The sequence below is a fragment of the Microcaecilia unicolor genome, chromosome 5 (genome assembly GCF_901765095.1).
Source record: "Microcaecilia unicolor chromosome 5, aMicUni1.1, whole genome shotgun sequence".
Lineage (NCBI taxonomy): Eukaryota > Metazoa > Chordata > Amphibia > Gymnophiona > Siphonopidae > Microcaecilia > Microcaecilia unicolor.
The window spans coordinates 134,066,682-134,086,852 of record NC_044035.1 but is presented as its reverse complement, the minus strand read 5'-3'; the positions used below and the strand labels follow the sequence as shown (position 1 = coordinate 134,086,852).

At 42.7% G+C, this 20,171-nt stretch overlaps 1 long non-coding RNA gene across 1 annotated transcript; it reads left to right on the top strand.

Annotated features, from left to right (window-relative positions):
- The first annotated feature begins 1,910 nt into the window (after positions 1-1,910).
- LOC115470278 lies at positions 1,911-9,785 on the top strand. The gene is made up of 3 exons (XR_003942159.1): positions 1,911-2,074; positions 3,870-3,929; positions 9,579-9,785. It is a non-coding gene; the product is annotated as an uncharacterized LOC115470278 (long non-coding RNA).
- Positions 9,786-20,171: the final 10,386 nt, after the last annotated feature.

The following is a 20,171-nucleotide window of genomic DNA, read 5'->3' as shown; positions in this document are numbered from 1 at the left end:
AGTCTTTTTCCATAGTCAACTACTATGTTACTAGGTTATATCTGGTCCCCAGGTTCTTCAGCCAGTGCCCAGCAGGCAGGTAGGCATCTGCATGGCCTCCTCAGAAAGGATTGTCTTCAGAATAGGGTGTTTTGAGCTGTGGCCTCTTTCAGAGGGCAAGTGCTTCCCTGTTCCCCTTATCTCCTCTATCCCTAGCAGGGGTATCCATAAGTGGTGATCATGATGGTAAATTAGGAAATTTTGGGGCTTGTCTGAATATTATACCTGAATATCGCAGGTATGCATGGTATCCAGCTATCAGATTGCAAATGTCATGCAGTGAAGCTCTGCTTCATAACTACCAGCTACTGCTCCGAATTCAGATAGACCAGTCAACTTCAATTTTCATAGAATGACAAAGGAAACTTCACAGGTATCAAGTTCAAAAACACCTAATTGTAGATAAATGATCATTCTAATAAGCTGAAGTCTATCATTCAGAAAGTCTACCCACAACTGTATAATCAGGAGCACTCCCTATAACAACCTTTTGGTAGATGTGCTACTGAAAATTGATCCCTTTCTGTTAGCTTGCTGTCTAATCAAAGTTCAAATTCTTCTCTTTTCTCTAATTGATACATTGACCACGCAATATTCAAAGTGATGTTATAGTGCAGGAAGTGCTCCTGCCTGCTTAAATTGCTTGGAGCCACCTTACCTCCAATATTCAGTGGCACAAGCTTAGAGGTGGGGACTGCCTGGAAGGAGGGGGACTGCTTTGGGAGGAGGGAATAGGAAAAAAAACTCTGCAGATACTGGTTGATATTCAGCCGGAAACTAAATAACAGCCATATGTGGGTTCTGGTTGAATGTTGATCAGGACCTGCATATGTTCCGGTAGCTGCAACTGCTTTGTTCTTCTTTTGTAGGTATGTTTAGAAGATCTTTCTTATTTGTATGGATTTCCTTTCCAATTTTATGTATTGTGATTTTTATTGTGACCCTCATTAACCTGTCTGCCAGATTTTGCACTATATCAAGCCAAAAATAATCTCTAACTGTAACTCGATATTCAGTGCCTGTGGCTGCACATGGCCAAGAAATGAATACCTGGGGCTAATATAGCTGGAGATAGCGTTTCAAAAAATGTTGACCACCGGAGGCTGAATATCGGGTGGAATGACTCTATCTACCTTCATATTAACCCCTCAGTTTGTCTACATCTGGCCTCTTTTTTCTCAACATTTCTACTCCTTTTTGCTAGTATTTCATTAATTTTAACATACCTGTCGATTGCCTTTTATCTTAATATGCCTTTCCTATACATATTCCACAGAAGTTCCTTGAGATTTCTTCATTTCAATGCTTTTCATCTATATTCCCCATCCTACTTTCCCCTTCCGGTCTTCACATGCAAAATACCTTTTCACATTTGAGAGGAATTCCATCCCCTGTATCATTTTGGTCACTCTTCTTTAAACCTTTTCTAATTTCGTTATATAATTTTTGAGAAATGGTGACCAGAATTGAACACAATACTCAAGGTGAGGTCGCACCATGGAGTGATACGGAGACATTATAATATTCTTGGTCTTATTTACCATCCATTGAACCTGCCAAGGAGTGGGAAAGTGCAGGTATAAATGTAACAAATAAATAAATAAATAAATACAGAGACATTATAATATTCTTCGTCTTATTTACCATCCATGTCCTAATAATTCCTAGTATCCTGTTTGCTTTTTTGGGCCACTGCCGCACACTGCATGCATTGATACAACATCCTGATTTTCAACAACAAAACTGCATTGCTAAAATATGATCAGCATCCCTTCAATTATATTGTAATTACTAGTTTCCTGCAGAAATACTATTGGTGCTCTAGAAAACTTCCTGATAAACTCCTGTATAAATAGAGCATGTTCATGTGAGGAGGTAAAGCTCAGAGTGTCATTCTTCACATCTTTCTTCTCAGCACTACCGTACCAGAAATCAAGAATGGCATATTGGGGCCGTCAACGACAATGCTGTCCTCCCAGCCCAGACTGCTATCCCGTCCAGGATCCATGTTGTAGACAAGACCCATGTAATAATCGTAAGTAATGCTTCAGTCTGATAATACTTTAAATTGTATCTTTTATGAGCGTTATCTGCTTTATAATCTTCTGAACTCTATGAGTTGAGGGTGACAGTTACCACTTGCATTATTACATATATTCCAAAAGAACTTAAAGAAACATGAATTAACAGTGAAAATGTGCCAGGGTATACCAAGCAGTTTGAACTGTAAAAAATTAACATAAAAATAAAATGTAGTTTATAACTATTCAAAAGTTTGGATTTCAGATTTAGTATTCACTTTTTCCAAATTCAAGCTCAAGAAGAGTTAAAGTTCGGGTACATGAGGTTGTTCTCTACTCATACGGACTCAGTCTAAGTGAGTGTTGTTCACTCCCAGTCATCAATGGCTACCAATGGGTCAGGTTTTCAGACTATCCCTATTGAATATGCATAAGGGAGATTTGCATAAATTGAGGTAATACACTAGTGAAAGCCTGACCTATTGGTGGCCCTCAATTACTGTGGTGAATACCCTAGATCTAAGTTGTATCTGAGGCAATAGAGGGTGAAGTGATTTGTCTAAAATCATAGAGAATATGAGTGGGAAAACCTGAAACCCTTGATTATCTAGTTATTTTCCTGTTTTTTTATGAAGTGGCTTCTCTATAAATGTTCAGAGAATGTTTCTATTTCTTCCAAGTCCTTAGTTAAAGGGTCAGATTGGTAAATATACAGTAAAGAGGGCTTGTGGTAGAAATGCAGGGCCCTGGGCAGAAACTGGGAAAGGGTCCCCCAAATCCCACCTTCAGGCTATATTTCCTTCAGCTTGTGGGAAGCTCGGGGGCTCTCTGTAGCATAAGAGGCTAGGACAATTGCTGATGTTACCACCCCAAAAAGCCAGACCTAATCAAAAGTACTTCATAGGCTAACTCTTTTTCTTCTCTTCTTTCTTAATTTTACATGTTTAGTTTCTAGAATTTCCATAATTTATTTGCCTCATTTCCCAGTACTTTGTACTGCTCTATATAGGCATAATGCCTTATTAATAGATATGGGGAATAAGTCATATTATTAATGATTACAAACATAACTGGATTTAACTCACGCCTTTTCAATAGATGCTCCAGGTGGGATAGATTTCCATACAGGAGGCATTGGAGCTGACTCTATGGGTGCTGTGGGTGCTTGAGCACCCCTAATATTGAGAAAATTCCTTGTATGTGTCCAGAGAGGGGTCATTTCCATTGGGCTTAGCACCCCCAATAATTTTGAAAAGTTGGCTCCTATGACAGGAGGTATTTCTTTGTTCCCAGAGAGATTATAATCTAATTTTCTAGCTGAGGCAAGGGAGGTTTAAGTGAGTCACCCAAGATCACAAGGAACAAAAGTAGAATTTGAATCCTCCATTTCCATGGTTGTCAGCTTTCTGTTCTAATCACAAGGCTATTCCTTCATCATTGACCTTCTTTTTATGTATTTGTAGAAGTTTATAGGACTTGAATGGTTTTGATTATTAAACAAATATCATCAATGTTAGTAGGAAGTAAAATTGGTAAAAAGAAAAAAGAAAAAATGTTTCTTTTCAGAGGCCACCTGTATCTGATTTTGTTCTGTTTTATATCCAATAAAGAATTTACAAAACAAAACAAAAAAATAAAGCAGTTGAACAATAGGCAAAAAGGGTAGTGGTAAACAAATTTCACTCCCACAGAAGAGAGATCATAACTGTGTTCAGAATTTGGTACACAAATCATACTGGATATAACTGAAAATTAGAAAATAGAATGAATGCCCGTTTTCAACATTTGTTTTTCTATTCTTAATTTCAGCCTGCAAGCCTGTCCAGTGCTGCCCACAGAATAATCAGTATTCGTATTACCGTTCCGTAGGTATGTAAAATTGCAAATGTGTAGTCTTTTTTTCCAAACGATATCTAGGTCAGCAGTGGAATGCACAAGTTGGGATATTCATAGTCTTCAGCCAATTTTACCAAGTGCCTGTGGAACATGGAACCTTTATTTAAGTTAGGTGTAGGGCTGTGGAATACACATATGTATTTCTTCAAATGTGCCACTGGAATAATATTATAGAGATATACGTAGAAAACAGAGTGGCGTCTTTGGTTGCTTCTACATGAAAACAGCGGTACTTATGCATGTAAGTGCAGATTTTTATAATCTACACATGCTAAGTCCAGTATTTCACAAATTTTCATGTATGAGTCACCATTCAAGGAAGCAATCATCCTGTGGCCTGTACACATGTATAATGCAGAAACTGAAGTTCAAAATTTGCATGTGTTTGCATTCTAGTTTTTACATGTACATGTGCAACTACTTACATGAGTAAATACTGCTGCCTCCTTCTAAAATTACCTCCTTTATCTATCGAGCAATTAATTTGCTATATACAATTCAGTTTCAAAACTATTTTACTTAAACTTTTAAACATTCTGTTTATTAGGAAGTGAAATTCTTTCATTGAAATTCTTTTTGAAGACAAACACACCCAACAACATTGGTGTTTCTTTAGTAAAATCTGTCTATTTTATAACACTGAACAAAACAAAGAAGTTTGTCCTAGAATGGAAATACACCACTTTCCTCCTTTTTATAGTTTTCCATCATAAGATTAGTTTTTCCTGTGGAATTCAGTGCAAAAAAAGAAAAGAAAAGAAACCTCCAGAAAGAAAATGAAAAAATTTCTGATCATTTTTTAATTAATTTATCAAATCAGTAAAATTGATTTTTTTTTTTAGTAATTAAAAATAAAATCCCATCAACAATACAGTACCAGTTACTAGCCAAATTCAGAATGGTTAGTTTTTTGATATAGGTTACCCCTATAAGTCACTGAAACAGGACAACAAAAGAAATGAACTGTGTCCTTCTTCTCTTTCCCAACCCACACTTTCCACACCATTCAAGCTATTTTTTCCTTTGCCTACCCCATTTTGCCCTCTCTCGCTCATACATACACACACACACACACACAAACAATATAATACAATACAATACAGATTTCAATGACCACTTAATCCCAACAGAGAGATCCGAGGCAATTTACAGACAAAACTTAACCAATATAAGAGTGCCCGCAGGCTAAACCTGAGGACATATAATATGGTCAAGCCTACGTTAGTGAGCAGAAGTAGTTTGATTTATGTGGCCAAAGGGGGGTTTGGAGGAAGGGAATTGGCTAAGGAAAATGGGGAGGGTTGAATATATGTGATATTGGGGCTAATATCTCTTTGGAGATGTGGTATTGGGTATCAAGGGGTCAAATGAGATGTGGGGAGGGAGCACTTGGAAGCTGTTCGGGTTAAAATGACAAAGTAGTTTGTTCCTGGGGTATTGGAATTGCTGGGAATGAAGGTGTGGGCAGAGTTGGGTCAAGGGGCTTATGGAATAAAATATTTCAGCAGGAAGATGTTTTGTGGAAAAGGCAGGAGCTGTGAGGGACTGTTCTTTCGCAGCAGGAGAGTGGAAGAATCTCCCTTGGTAAGTTAGTGGGTTGGGTTGGGCAGTTGTATCAATCCTTTAGAAACTGGATATTTGTTTTGGGGCACCACCATGAGTGTGTAAATTACCCTGCAGCACCACAAGTCATGTAATTACTAAGAAAACAATGTGCCAGGCATTTGAGTTCTCATAGGTGGCTAGTTCAATACTGGCTAGCTACAAGGTGGGGTGGAAAATATATTATGATATCTGTTAAGTAGTTTATATTTGTACTGATTACCTGCTAACATGTTTATTGCACAAGAAAGCTATGGCCAAAAAGGTCTTGTCATGACCTAGACATGTTAGTTTCTTAATTGGGGCAGGGTTATTTTTGTTTGTTTGTGTGGTGATGCAGCAAAGAGATAGTGCAAGTGCCAATGTTATCATTGGGAGATATGATTGAGGTTTACAAAACATTGAGTGGTGTAGAATAAGTAGAATGATTTGATTTTTTCCTCATTCAAAAAATTCAAAGACTAAGGGACACTCAAATGAAGTAACATGGAAATACTTTTAAAACAAATAGGTGGAAATATTTTTCACTCAATAAATTGTTAAGCTCTGGAACTTTTTGCTGGAGGATGTAGTAACAGCGGTTAGCATATATGGGTTTAAAAAAGGTTTGGACAAGTTCCTGGAATAAAAGTCCATAGTCTTTTATTGAGATAGACATGGGGAGCTAGTGTTTGCCTTGGGATTAGTAGCATGGAATGTTGCTGCTATTTGGGTTTCTGTCAGGTACTTGTGACCTGGATTGGCCACTGTTGGAAACATGATACTGGGCTAGATGGACCATTGGTCTCACCCAGTATGGCTATTCTTATGTTCTTATTTTCTTATGCACCTTAGTAGCCATATGTAAATTATTCAAACTTTTGTCAAAAAGAAAAGTTTTTAATTTCTTACAAAAGAATAGATAATTTCATTCTAGTTTAATGGCATGGAGGGGCATAATCGAACGTGAACGCCTATCTCCATGTTCGTCTATTTCCGAAAATGGGTACGTGAAGAGGCGGGACAGACCATATTTTCAAAAAAATGGACATTTTTCAGCTGGGCGTTTGTTTTTTTTTTTTTTTTTGCGATAATAAAAACACCCAGCTCAAAAACGTCCTAATCCAAGCCATTTGGTCATGGGAAGGGCCACGATTCGTAGTACACTCGCCCCCCCTGACATGCCATCTCCCGATTTGGGTCGCAATATAGGCGTTTTTCTCTTTCGATTATAAGCAGGATAGTAAGCTATTCCAACAAGTGCTGCTAGATATGAGAACAAATAATTAAACAATTGCGTATAGTGCAAACCTTTACTAGAAGAATACAATAACAAGTATTGGGTCTGCATGCGAGAAGAACACCTATACAGTGGCCTTTCTGACAAATTAACCACATTACCCCTCCTCTCTCTCTTTCTGCCCAGCCTTACCACTCTCCTTCTTTCCTTTCTCTTTCTCCTCATCTCTCCACCACTTTTTCTTTTCTACAGTTTTTCGTTCATTTCCTCAGTCCATCTCCACCACACATTCTTCCTCACAAACCAGTCCCAGTTCTAAACACTATCCAACCCCCCCTTTCCCCCAGCCACTCTCTCTTCCATTCTTGGTTGTCCCTACTAATATTCTTCCCTAACCCTGCCAGTCTAGTTCCTCTAGACAAACAGCAGCACCAGCTCAAAAAATTGTACTTCTCCCTCCCTCTCTGTGGTCCAAAAAAGCACTGATTTTGTATTGGAAGTATTTTGAAAGGGATGGGGAATTCTATACAATTCTGTGCTTTACAGTATGTAAAATTCTCCCCAAAGTGATAAATGCACCTATAAATAAATCATTTCTAAATAACTTAGCTCATCATCACATGACATTTTAGACTTGAGGAAGCCAGTGATTTAATCCTTGACACATTCATCTCTAGCAGAACCATGAATGAGTTTTAGATATGAGCACTTTTTCTTGAGATTTGGACTTATCAATAACTCATTTTCATTAGTTATGCAGAAGTAATTTTTATTACAGGACACCTAAGTTAATTGAGCAAAAAGGTGCCTATTTTAGACCTATTTAATAAAATCCATAGGAACAATAATCCTATATAATGTAACCAGGTCACCCTTCCAGGTGGAAGCCAGGGTCAACCCTGCTTAGCTTTCACTGGCTTCCCTCCACTTTCCTAGTCAGCCACCATACTTTTGCTCTCTCTCTTGCCACCTTGGCAGCTGCTGAGAAACTCAGTCCCACTCCGACAGTAAGAGCAATCCAAGTTCTTTATTGTTACAGATGTCAACCTTATTGAAACACCTCCAACAATCAGCAAACTTCAATTCATTTCCAATTACAGGCTTTTGTTTTAAATCCTCCCCAAACCTCCAGCCGCACTATCTTCACAGCAGATAGTTTTGGAGATTTAGCTGGAACCACCTCCTCTCTCACCTCCTACAGTTTAAGTTTCAAAATGCACATGCCTTTCTGTCTTAAATCCCTTCCCACCTTCCACAGCACTACCTCTTGGGAGCAGACAATATGGTAGCAAGTTGTGCTTTCCAGTTGCTTCCCCACAGCTTCCCCCAACTCCACAACTGGGGCAATGCTGAGGCTACAAAAGCTCTCACCCTGTCTGCACGGGTTAGAGCCAAACCACCCACCTCCATACATTCCTCCTTCTGTTCCCCATCTCCAGGATCAGACCTCATCTCCCAATCAGTCATTCCTCCCTCCCCCTCCTGGGAATTCAGCTGACCCTGCAATGGCTTCTGGGGAGTGTAGTTTTTCTCCTGCATTACAGCTTTCCCTAGCAGTTTGATCCCTAGAGGGCGCACTGCTCTCCTAGCTGAGCTGAATGACTGGGGATGATGCCGGCTGAAAGAACCACTATCCCCTTTCCCTTGCACCCGCCCTCCGGAGTGCTCACAATAATAAAATGCACCTCCAACATTCTGAAGCTGACTGCATGGCTGAGGCATTCCTGCTCTCTGTATCCATCTCCTGAATTGACATCACGTACTTCCGGGTTCGTCACAAGCAGAAGTGACCAACCACACGAGGTTTCTCAGCTTCAGAATGTTGGAGGTGCATTCTATTAAATAGGATTGGTCAGGTCCTTGAAGCACAGCCAGAGCTCAGTGTCCTGCACAGTAACGCTCAGACACCAGAGAGAGGGAGGGAGGGGGGCCTGACACCAGAGAGGGGGGGAGGTATCTCTGTCACACACACACACTCTCTCACAATGTCTTTTTCTCTCTCTCTCTCTCTCACACACATACACTCACACATTCACTCTCTCTCTCACACACACAGTCACTCTCACATACACTCTCTCAAACACACACACTCCGAGGAAAACCTTGCTAGCGCCCATTTCATTTGTGTCAGAAATGGGCCTTTTTTATTAGTGTCTTTATAAAATACTAGCAGAAGTCCAGCAGTGACAGGGCCTACGTTGAAAGTGCAGATATTGTGCCTGCTCAACAACAGTCTGAATGTTAGTGCATAGAGTATGCAAGTACACATGTAGACTAGTTTGTAATCAACCTGCATATTTTATGACTCTATCTACACTCCACACAGATTGTGTGTATATTGTCCCATATGTGCTCAAATGACTTCATAAAATTACTCCATAAATGTATTTCAGCAAGTGGGCAAAACATGGAAAGGTTTCCAAATTATGAGCGTATCTTATAGAACACAATAAGTTATCCGCAGATCAGGAAACACTTTGACATGAATATGTATGCCTACCATTGGTCTGGCATGACTTAAGTATGTCAATGCAAGCCTTGCTAGTATTCTCTAACTGTATCTTAGTGCACAGATGCCATTATAGAATTGGCACTCAGCATTAGTGTGTCTACCTCAAGGAGTAAAGTCATAGAATTGCCTCCTAGATCCCTGAAAACATTTTAGAAAGATCATTACACCCATTGAGTCAGGCTATAAGACTGGACAGGTTAAATATGAGCAGAGAAATAAGTTATTATTTTATAACAATGTCATGTGCTTCACTCATCTTTAATTCTGGCTTTTCTTTAATTTGCTGTAGGTTCATATTCCCAAGACAAATGTTGCCAAGGCCCTGTGAGAAAATGCAAGAAGTGAAGATGCTGTAATGAAAGCTACAAATCAGCAGTGTTGTACTTCCAATTAATCAAAAACCTCTCTCTCTCTCTCTCTCTCTCTCTCTCTTAATATCCATTCTTTTGTGAAAACATGACCCTTCCTTATTAAACTTTTTGTGATAATCAAAGCATCTTTGGCTTCACTGTTTTTCTTTTAATTTAGCCTACAAGCAAAATGTACACTTTCATTTTTTCAAAATTGCCTTATCTTTTGAAAACATCTACAGATGCTAGATAAGTCATTGGCTGGGGCAGTGAAGTTCAAAATTATGAGCTAAAACCCGATAGAGAAAATTAGAAGGGCATTTTTGATATGACATATAAATCCAACTTTGCATGTTTTCCTAAAAATATCCAAAATTCAAGTGGCAAATATAGTGATTATTGAAACAGAAAAAAGCCTTTTTGTTTTGAAAATGGCCATAGTGAAGAATATGTTACACTAAACTCTAGTCTTCACTCAATATCCAAAATAGTGGAATCACTGGTAATTATCACTGAGGAATCAATGTATTTCATTCTTTACACAAATTTACATTATTTGGAGAAAAAAAGCCTTAGTTCCCACTGGAAAATTTTCTTAGTGGATCAGAGAGTTCCATAACTCTGTCCACTTCAAGCTATTTTTTATCATTGGCTCTAAAAAAAAACCCTTTAAAATCTTCTTGATTTTTATCTTTTATTTATCTTTTATACTTTCATAATAAAGATTATTATGTGAACATCATACATACTTCTGTGGTACTGAATGGAATACATTGATTCCTCAGTGAAAATTACTAGTCATTCCATTCTCTTAGATGAGTGCAAGAGTCTCCAGAAAAGAGGTGGAAGAGGGTAAGCGTAAAATATGTTTTGAATAAACTGCAAAAGAAAATCCACAGACGTGGAGAACTCAAAAAGTCCCACAGAGAAACTCAACTAACAAAAGGAAGTGGGAATGGAAACCTGGATTCCCAATGTCTGGACCACAATGGTAGTAAAAATAAAATAAAGTTTATTAACCAATAAAATGACTCGACACAACGTTGTGTTTCGGCCAGAAGGCCTATATCGGGAGTCTACAAATAAAAACAAATTATAAAAAACAAAAAAGCAATATAAATAGCTTACAACAATAAATGATGTCTATTTGTATGACATGCATATACTATTGAAAATAATGAACAAACTTGCAATAAAGTATTAAAACATGAATTTGTAACTGAAATATGATTTTTATTAAAACAATTGTATTTGTAGAAAAAGATGAATAAAAACTGAAAAATGTAGATAAAAAATATATATATATGACATAAGATAATCAGGGTGTGAAAAGGTAACCATATTTATCTTTGCATTCGAAAATTGAACAATAAAGTGAAGAATTAATTAAAAATTTAAAAAATAATAAAAAAAATAATTAAAAGGATAAAGAATAAATCAGAAAAAATACATATCAATTATATAGAGTCTGACTATGAAAACAGAATATCATAGTGAAAAATGAATAAAAATGAAATGAATAAAATAAAATAAAAAATTAAGTAAATAAAAAATATAAATCATAAATCAAAAATTATAATAAAATATGTGTATGTTATGCCAAACAATAATAAGAAAGAGAACTGACCTGTATTTTCTAGTCGAAATTGAAAATCCAAAAGTAGGCACTATTCAATTGTGATGGTCTAGAGAAATAAAATAAGCTGTCTGTGTAAATTTAAAAGAACAAGAACAAGTGGCAGGGAACACAAACAGATTAGCAACTAATGGTGAAAATATATATATGTATTGTAATCACTGTAATCCCGGTAGCAAACCTTCAGGGGGTGGTAGGCTCCCTTCAGCAGTCCACAAACAAAGTCCTTCCAGACAACACAGCTTTTAGTTCCAAACAGTTTATTTCCCCTCCTCCACAAAATCTCAGTTCAAGGGGGTTAAAGTCCCATTCAGTTTCCAAAACAATGCAACAAGAAAAAAACTTCCCTTTAAATCCAAGTTCTCCCCCAGTTCAACAGCCTGGGTTTCAGTTTTAAAAGTCTTTCCGCTTGGGTGGTTGCAGAATGGCAGTACACCGCCCACAACACAGCTAATTGACTCCTGTGACCACCCACTGCCTTCAGTCCCTGCAACTCTGCCCCAAAGTACAATTACAGCCCATGTCAACTGGCTCCTCCAAACCTGGTGTGCTGGTCCCTCCAGACTCTCCTTCCTCCAAGCACTCCATTAACTCTGCTTCTCTGCTAGGCTGTTGGTTGGAGACCTCCTCCCCCTCCCAAGTGGAAGGAATCTTGTACTGATTTCTAACCCAAGGGAATTGAGCTCTGTCATCCCTGCTCCCCCTTCTGGCCCTCGTCTGCCATAGCAGCTGCTCTTTCCAGTCCTTTTCCCCCTCCCTTCCACGTGGGGGCCATACCGGGTTTTGGGACCTACCACCCCAATCCCTTCTCTCATGGCCTTGTGGGGAATGTAGTCTGGCCTCATACCTCCTCCTGACCTGCTTAGACCCTCCAACCTCATTACACCCCCCCCCCCCCCCCCCCCGTCAAATAATTGCGACTCCCTGCTTCCTCCAGGCTACTTGCTGGGGAGTTCTCAATTCGGGACAGGGCGTCAGCGTTCCCGTGAAGCCTCCCCGCCCTATGCTGTATTTCAAAGGAAAAAGCTTGTAACGCTAAATACCAGCGGGTGAGCCTGGCATTCTGCCCCTGCATTTGTTGGAGCTATTTCAGAGGTGCGTGGTCAGTAATCAAAACAAAAGGATTGCCCTGCAGATAGTATTTCAGAGTTTCTATAGCCCACTTTATAGCCAAACACTCCTTCTCTATAACAGCGTAATGCTGCTCTGCCGGGTGCAGTTTCCTACTCAGAAAAAGGACAGGGTGCTCCTCCCCTTCAAACTCTTGGGATAACACAGCCCCCAAGCCCGTCTCTGAGGCGTCTGTTTGTAACAGGAAGGGCTTCTCAAAATCTATTCCTTTTAAGACCGGTTCCTGACACAGGAGGTATTTCAACATTTGGAACTCCCCACGACCTGCCTCTGTCCACCTTAGGACATTAGGGCACCTTTTCCTCAGCATGTCAGTAAGGGTGCTTGACCTCTCCGCAAATCTAGGAATGAATCTGCGATAATATCCTATCAGCCCCAAAAACCCCCTCAATTGTTTTTTGGTGTGGGGCAGCAGAAAATCACGCACTCCCTGCACTTTATCTCTTAGGGGTTTGATAACTCCCCCTCCCACAATGTATCCCAAGTATTTTACCTCTTTACTAGCAAACACGCACTTCTTTGGGCTCACTGTTAGGCCTGCCCGCCTGAGGGATTCTAGCACAGTTTTGACTTTGGGCAAATGGGACTCCCAATCGGAGCTAAAAATGACAATATCATCCATATACGCGGCTGCGTAGTCCGAATGCCACCTCAGCAACTGATCAGCCAATCGTTGGCAGCATGCCGCTGCCCCATTTAACCCAAATGGCATTCATCTAAATTGGAATAACCCTATAGGGGTGCCAAAGGCTGTTTTAGGCTTAGCCTCCTCTGTTAGCGGCACTTGCCAATACCCTTTCGTAAGATCTAAGGTAGTTAAATACTGAGCACACCCCAGTTTGTCCAGCAAGTCATCTATCCGGGGCATGGGATAAGCATCAAACTGGGATATGGCATTCACCCTTCGGAAATCTATACAAAACCTTTGAGACCCATCACTCTTTGGTACCAATACCACTGGACTGGACCAGGGACTAACTGATTCCACTATGATACCTAAGTCCATCATTTCCTGTACCTGCCTTATAATTTCCTTCCTCTTAAATTCGGGTGTTCTATGGGGCCTCTGCCTTACAATCCTACCAGGCTCGGTGATGATATCATGGGCCACCAAATGGGTTTCCCCAGGTAGGGGATTGATAACATCCTGAAACGCCTCTATCATTTCCCTTACCCGTTGCCTCTGCCCATGGGATAGAGACTCGGCAATAACAGGTTTCCCCCCCTCCTGTACATCACTTAGTTGAGGACCCAACTCCTCTTCAGGGACCACCACAAACCCTTCTCTCTCTATCCACGGTTTCAATATATTTACATGGTAGGTCTGAATCCTACCTTTCACATGCCTTACCCAATATGTCCATGGGCCTACTCTGGCTGTCACCACGCAGGGTCCCTTTCACTGAGAAGTAAACTTATGGGGGTCTGAGGCCACCATGATGAGCACTTTATCTCCCACTTGAAATTTCCTTACTTTTGTGCCCCGGTCATAATACCCTTTCTGGCTCTCTTGGCTCTGCCCCAGGGTGTCCTGCGCAAACGCCGTGACCCTCTGAATCCTTGCTCTTAACTCCCTCAGGTATGTACTAACCTCTCTGGGCACTTCCTCTCTCTCTACCCATGCCTCCTGAATTATGTCCAGAATGCCCCGCGGCAATCGTCCAAAGACCAATTCAAAGGGGGATACCCCTAGGGATGCTTGGATATTCTCCCTACATGCATATAAAGCATAGGGTAACAACTGGTCCCAATCCTCATATTTCCCCTTCAAGCCTTTCCTCAATATCTGCTTAAGGGTTGTATTAAATCGCTCTACCATCCCGTTTGTCTGGGGATGGTAGGCAGCTGTGGTAATGTGGCGTATGTTAAAAGCTTCCCACAGTTCTCTTAAGTGTCTAGATTTAAAATTGGACCCCTGATCCATAAGCATTTCTCGTGGGAATCCCATTGGAAAAGCTTGACCAATTTGGTCGCTATACCAGTAGCTCATATAATTCTCATTGGGAAGGCCCAGGGAAACCTAGTGGCCCTATCCATGACTACTAAAATGTATGCAGAACCCCTAGGTGTTCTGATGAGGGGGGTCCCACAATGTCCATAGCCATACTTCGCATAGGTTCCCCAATAATAGGCAATGGTACCATAGGTGCCCTGGGAGGGTATCGGTCCACCAACCGCTGACAGGAGGGGCAACTTTGGCAATAATTCTGGACTTCCCTATGTACGCCAGGCCAATAAAAACGCTCCAGCACCTGGGAGCCCTTATGCCCTGCCAAAGGATGATCATGGGCCCCTTTTAGAATAAGGCTCCTAAAGACCCTGGGAATTACCAGCTGGCCTCGCACGGGTCCCCCCACCGGATCATGTATTTCCCGGTACAACAATCCCTCCACCACCCGAAACCGGGGAAACCCGCCTGAAGGCCCCCCTTCCACTTGTTCCCAGGCCCTTTTTAATACCGGGTCATCTCTCTGCTCCTGGCCAAAAGCGGGAAATCTCTCCACCACCTCTTGTGGCCTCCATGGCATTGCCTCTCCTTCCACTGAACGCACCCCTTGCTTAATGAGCCACTCGTGCACTGGGGTGGGTATGGCAAACAAAAACTGTTCCACTATAATCTCCTCCACAACCTGTTCTGCAGTCTTCTGTTGCGGCTCCAGCCATTTATAGGCTAAGTCTTTCAGTCTCTGGGCAAAAGCCCGGGGCCGCACTTCCCTCACCGTAGTAGTCTCCCTAAACAGTCTCCTATAATGGTCTCTAGTAAGACCTAATCTATTTTTAATGGCCGCCACTACCTGCTCATAATCCATGGAGCTGTCCGCAGGCATGGCCCTGTATACAGCCAGAGCTTCCCCAGCTAGGCTTCCCGCCAGTCGAACAGCCCACTGTTCTTTCGGCCATTGCACTGCCCTTGCGATCCTCTCAAATATAGCAATAAAGTCATCCACATCATCACCCTCCTGCATTCGTCCTAAAGAAAAGGGTCCAAACGGAGGGGTTCCTACCCCATGGGTAAACCGGCCACTGTACCTGGGGCTGCAACTTTATCCAACAGGCTCCCTATGGCTTGCATCTGACCTTGCACTGCCTGGAGCAGAGGTACATGCTGTTCCTTGGCGGCTTCCACCACTTGCTGCAAGGCCTGTTGAGCCCCCTCCTGCTGCTTCTGAAACTGCGCAGCCATCCAGTGAAGCATTTCTTTCTGCTCCATCCTGCCAGTCTGGAATACCCTGAAAAGAAAACCAAAAACACCAAGTGCGATACCACTTTTTTTTTCCCACTAATTACTAATTTGTACTTCTCTTCTCCCACCACTCCCCTTTTGCACGACCCCGCCTGGGTTCCTTTGCATGACCTGTGTTCCCCCCTTAGCTTCACACTTCAATCCAGCATTGATCCCCCTTCAGGTACCTCTTACCTGGGGTAACCGCTGGTCTTCGCTTTGCTAAGGGTGGCCTTGTAAGCTTCACTCCTGCTGCTCTGTGGTAGCTTCAATCGAGTCCCATCTGCGGTGCCACTGTAATCACTGTAATCCCAGTAGCAAACCTTCAGGGGGTGGTAGGCTCCCTTCAGCAGTCCACAAACAAAGTCCTTCCAGACAACACAGCTTTTAGTTCCAAACAGTTTATTTCCCCTCCTCCACAAAATCTCAGTTCAAGGGGGTTAAAGTCCCATTCAGTTTCCAAAACAATGCAACAAGAAAAAAACTTCCCTTTAAATCCAAGTTCTCCCCCAGTTCAACAGCCTGGGTTTCAGTTTTAAAAGTCTTTCCGCTTGGGTGGTTGCAGAATGGCAGTACACCGCCCACAACACAGCTAATTGACTCCTGTGACCACCCACTGCCTTCAGTCCCTGCAACTCTGCCCCAAAGTACAATTAGAGCCCATGTCAACTGGCTCCTCCAAACCTGGTGTGCTGGTCCCTTCAGACTCTCCTTCCTTCAAGCACTCCATTAACTCTGCTTCTCTGCTAGGCTGTTGGTTGGAGATCTCCTCCCCCTCCCAAGTGGAAGGAATATTGTACTGATTTCTAACCCAAGGGAATTGAGCTTTGTCATCCCTGCTCCCCCTTCTGGCCTTCGTCTGCCATAGCAGCTGCTCTTTCCAGTCCTTTTCCCCCTCCCTTCCACGTGGGGGCCATACCGGGTTTTGGGACCTACCCCCCGATCCCTTCTCTCATGGCCTTGTGGGGAATGTAGTCTGGCCCCATACCTCCTCCTGACCTGCTTAGACCCTACAACCTCATTACTATATATATATATATATATATATATATTTAATCTGTCTGGAGAAGAAGGCGAGCAAACAAATCAAGTCAGCTCTCTGGGCTTAAGGGCAAGATGCACTAAGCTTTAACGACCCTTTAACGAAGAAATTTTCAACTGTAGCATGCATTAAAGGTCTTTTTCCGACGAAGCTAGCAGCTAACGAAAACAGAATGAAAACGAGTAACTACCATTGAAATGTGGGCGATACGGAATGCACTAACCATACCGACGATTGCACCGATTCATTTGCCGCAAAATATTTAACTTGAGGTCAGAGCTGTCGTTAAGGCCTGAGCTGTCACTCCCCGCTTCCCCCTGCAGCATACAAATCCAAGCTGGCATATTTAAAAGTGAGATTAAATAAAAACGCTACCAATAAAGAACGGCAAGGTGGATGCAGTACTTCCTAGGTTTCCCCCTGCATTAACAAAGCAAAACAAAAATCGAACAGGAGGGGGCAAGGGCGCTCATCAGGAGCGTCCTGTATGGATGACCTTGCCCCCCCTGCTCCCCACTTCCCCCTGCTTCCCCCTGCACGAAAACTCCAAATTTTAGCAGTCCCGGCCCCCTCCCTTCCTGTTCCTTTCTCTCTACTCTCCCACAGCTCCGCCTCCCGCCATCCCCCCCTGAGGTCTTCGCCGCCGCTCCCCCCCCCCCTCCTCCGGGCTCCCCCTCCACATTACCGGGTCTGCGCAACGTCTCTCACCTCTGTGTGAAGGTGCTGCATGGGCAAGAGGAACAGCAGATCACCGCCAGTCTTCTTCAGGACGTCTCTCTCCTTTCCTGACCTGGGCCCACCCCCGTCTGACGTAGGTTACTTACGTCAGACGGGGGAGGGCCCAGGTCAGGGAAGGAGAGAGACATCCTGAAGACTGGCGATCTGATGTTCCTCTTGCCCGTGCAGCGCTTTCACACAGAGGTGAGAGGCGCTGCACGGGCACGGTAATGCGGAGGGGGGGCCCGGTGTAGGGGGGAGCGGCGGCGATGACTTCAGGGGTGCGGTGGGGGCGGGGCATGGGGCGGAGGTTGGCAGGAGGCGGAGCTGTAGGAGAGTACAGAGAAAGGAACAGGAAGGGAGGGGGGCCGAGGCTGCTAAAATTTGGAGTTTTCGTGCAGGTGGAAGCGGGGGGAAGCGGGGATCAGCGGGAGGGGGGCAAGGCCGTCCATACAGGACGCTCCTGATGAGCGCCTTTGCCCCCTCCCGATCCTTTTTTTATTAATGTTTTCAGTTTTCTATTTAATGCAGGGAGAAGTGGGGAGCCACGTGTTTGTGGTTTTTGTTGTTGTTGTTGTTTTGATGTTTGTGGCATGCGCAGAGCAGCCAGCATCACGCTTGGCTGCTCTGCGCATGCTTTAGGGGCCAATTACTGACGGGGATTACGAATCTTTGATACATTGTACTTTTCAATATCGTACCGAACATATGCGACTTGTTTTTTTGGTGCATTCTTCGTTTTTTCAAATTCGTTAAGGACTTTAACGTTTTAGATTTTTTTTACGTTTGGTTGATGCATCTTGCCCTAAAAAAGAGGAATGGCACTGTGTCACAGATCAGCAGTCATGCTGTAAACTGATTGCCAGATAAAAAGACTTGCTAATCAGGGGCGTATCTGGACTCCGGCGGTAGGGGGGGCCAGAGCCAGAGGGAGGGGGCACATTTTAGCCCCCCCCCGCCGCCGCCGCCGCCGCGCCCCCACCGCCGAGCCCCCACCGCCACCAATGACTCTCTCCACCCCCCTCCCGCCGCCAACCCTCCCCCGCTGCCGTTCTTACTTTTGCTGGCGGGGGACCCCAACCCCCGCCAGCCGAGGTCTGCTTCCACCTGCCGCTGCCGTAAAAACTTCTTCTTCAGCTGGCGGGGGACCCCAAACCCCCACCAGCCGCCCCGCGGTGTTTAAAATTCATCTTCGGCCTCCGTGGCCGTGCTGCTGTGATAGGCGCTGTTGAAATCCACTTCGGAGTCTGACGTCGTAGCACGTACAACGTACAACGACGTCAGACTCCGAAGTGGATTTCAACAGCGCCTATCACAGCAGCACGGCCACGGAGGCCGAAGATGAATTTTAAACACCGCGGGGCGGCTGGCGGGGGTTTGGGGTCCCCCGCCGGCTGAAGAAGAAGTTTTTACGGCAGCGGCAGGTGGAAGCAGACCTCGGCTGGCGGGGGTTGGGGTCCCCCGCCAGCAAAAGTAAGAACGGCAGCGGGGGAGGGTTGATGGCGGTAGGGGGGTCCAGGGCAAAATCTGCGGGGGCCCAGGCCCCTGAGGCCCCACGCAGATACGCCCCTGTTGCTAATGTGTCTGTAGGAGATGTGAATAAACAAAGCAAGTCAGCTCTCTAGGCTTAAAAAAGAATATAAAAAGTAAAAAAATAATAATAATAGTAATAAATTAATAACAATTTATCAAATTAAAAATATAAAGAATACAAAAAAGTGATGAAAAATGATAATATAAAATATAAAAATAATAATGAATAAAAATGAAAATCATGAAAAGAAACATTAGGAAAACATGGTTATGTAACAGAATTAAATGTGTTATAAATAATTTAAAATACTAACCATTTTAAATTAGCAAAGAAAAACAGTTGTTATCAATCGTTATACTTAGTAAAAACCATATAAAATGTCAGTAATGTTGCAATAGGGGAATATGATATGCGATTGTTGCACTGTCATATATATAACAATGTCATGTACATAAATTTAAATTTAAATGTACATAAGTTAACACTCCTCATATTCCTAACGATTGTTAATAACATAAAGTATATAGAATAATTTTTAAACCTTACATTTTTGGAATGTAGGTCATTCAAAAAACTTAATGTAGGCACATAACAACAATAGAATATCTAAAGAAAATAAAATTGCGGTTTACAACATAATTCTTATGTTATCCATTATTGTGTGATGATGTATGTAACCACATTAAAATACAAAAATATATTCATAAGTTATGATCATATCTACTATAATAAAACTCACCCTCAACGTTCTGAGGACACTGACGTCAGTGAAGCCAAGCCACTGACTTCAGTTCCTTCAGGTTCCAAGGTTCGTGGTGGTGAAGCCACCGGGCCCCACCCTCGCGTCAAACGTCATGACATCGAGGGTGGAGCAAACGTTGAGGGTGAGTTTTATTACTGTACCTGTGCTCCGCCCTCGCGTCAAAATGCGATGACGTCGAAGGCGTCCCAGGAAAATCGCCACCCACACAGAGCTATGACAACGCTAACAGCGGCGGCGCACGAACCAGCTACAACTGCGATGAGCAACAGGGCGGCCCAAGAAAATCGCCACTGTTCTCCAAATGTGAGTCATCCCCCCCCCCCAAAAAAAAAAGCTAGCGCCCGTTTCATTGCTCTGAGAAACGGGCCTTCTTTCCTAGTATAATATAAATGAATAGAACATTTATGGACCTGAAGAAACATTGCATAACATATACATAAATGATTACACAAAGATAAATAAGAGTATCATAAAGTTAATACTCAA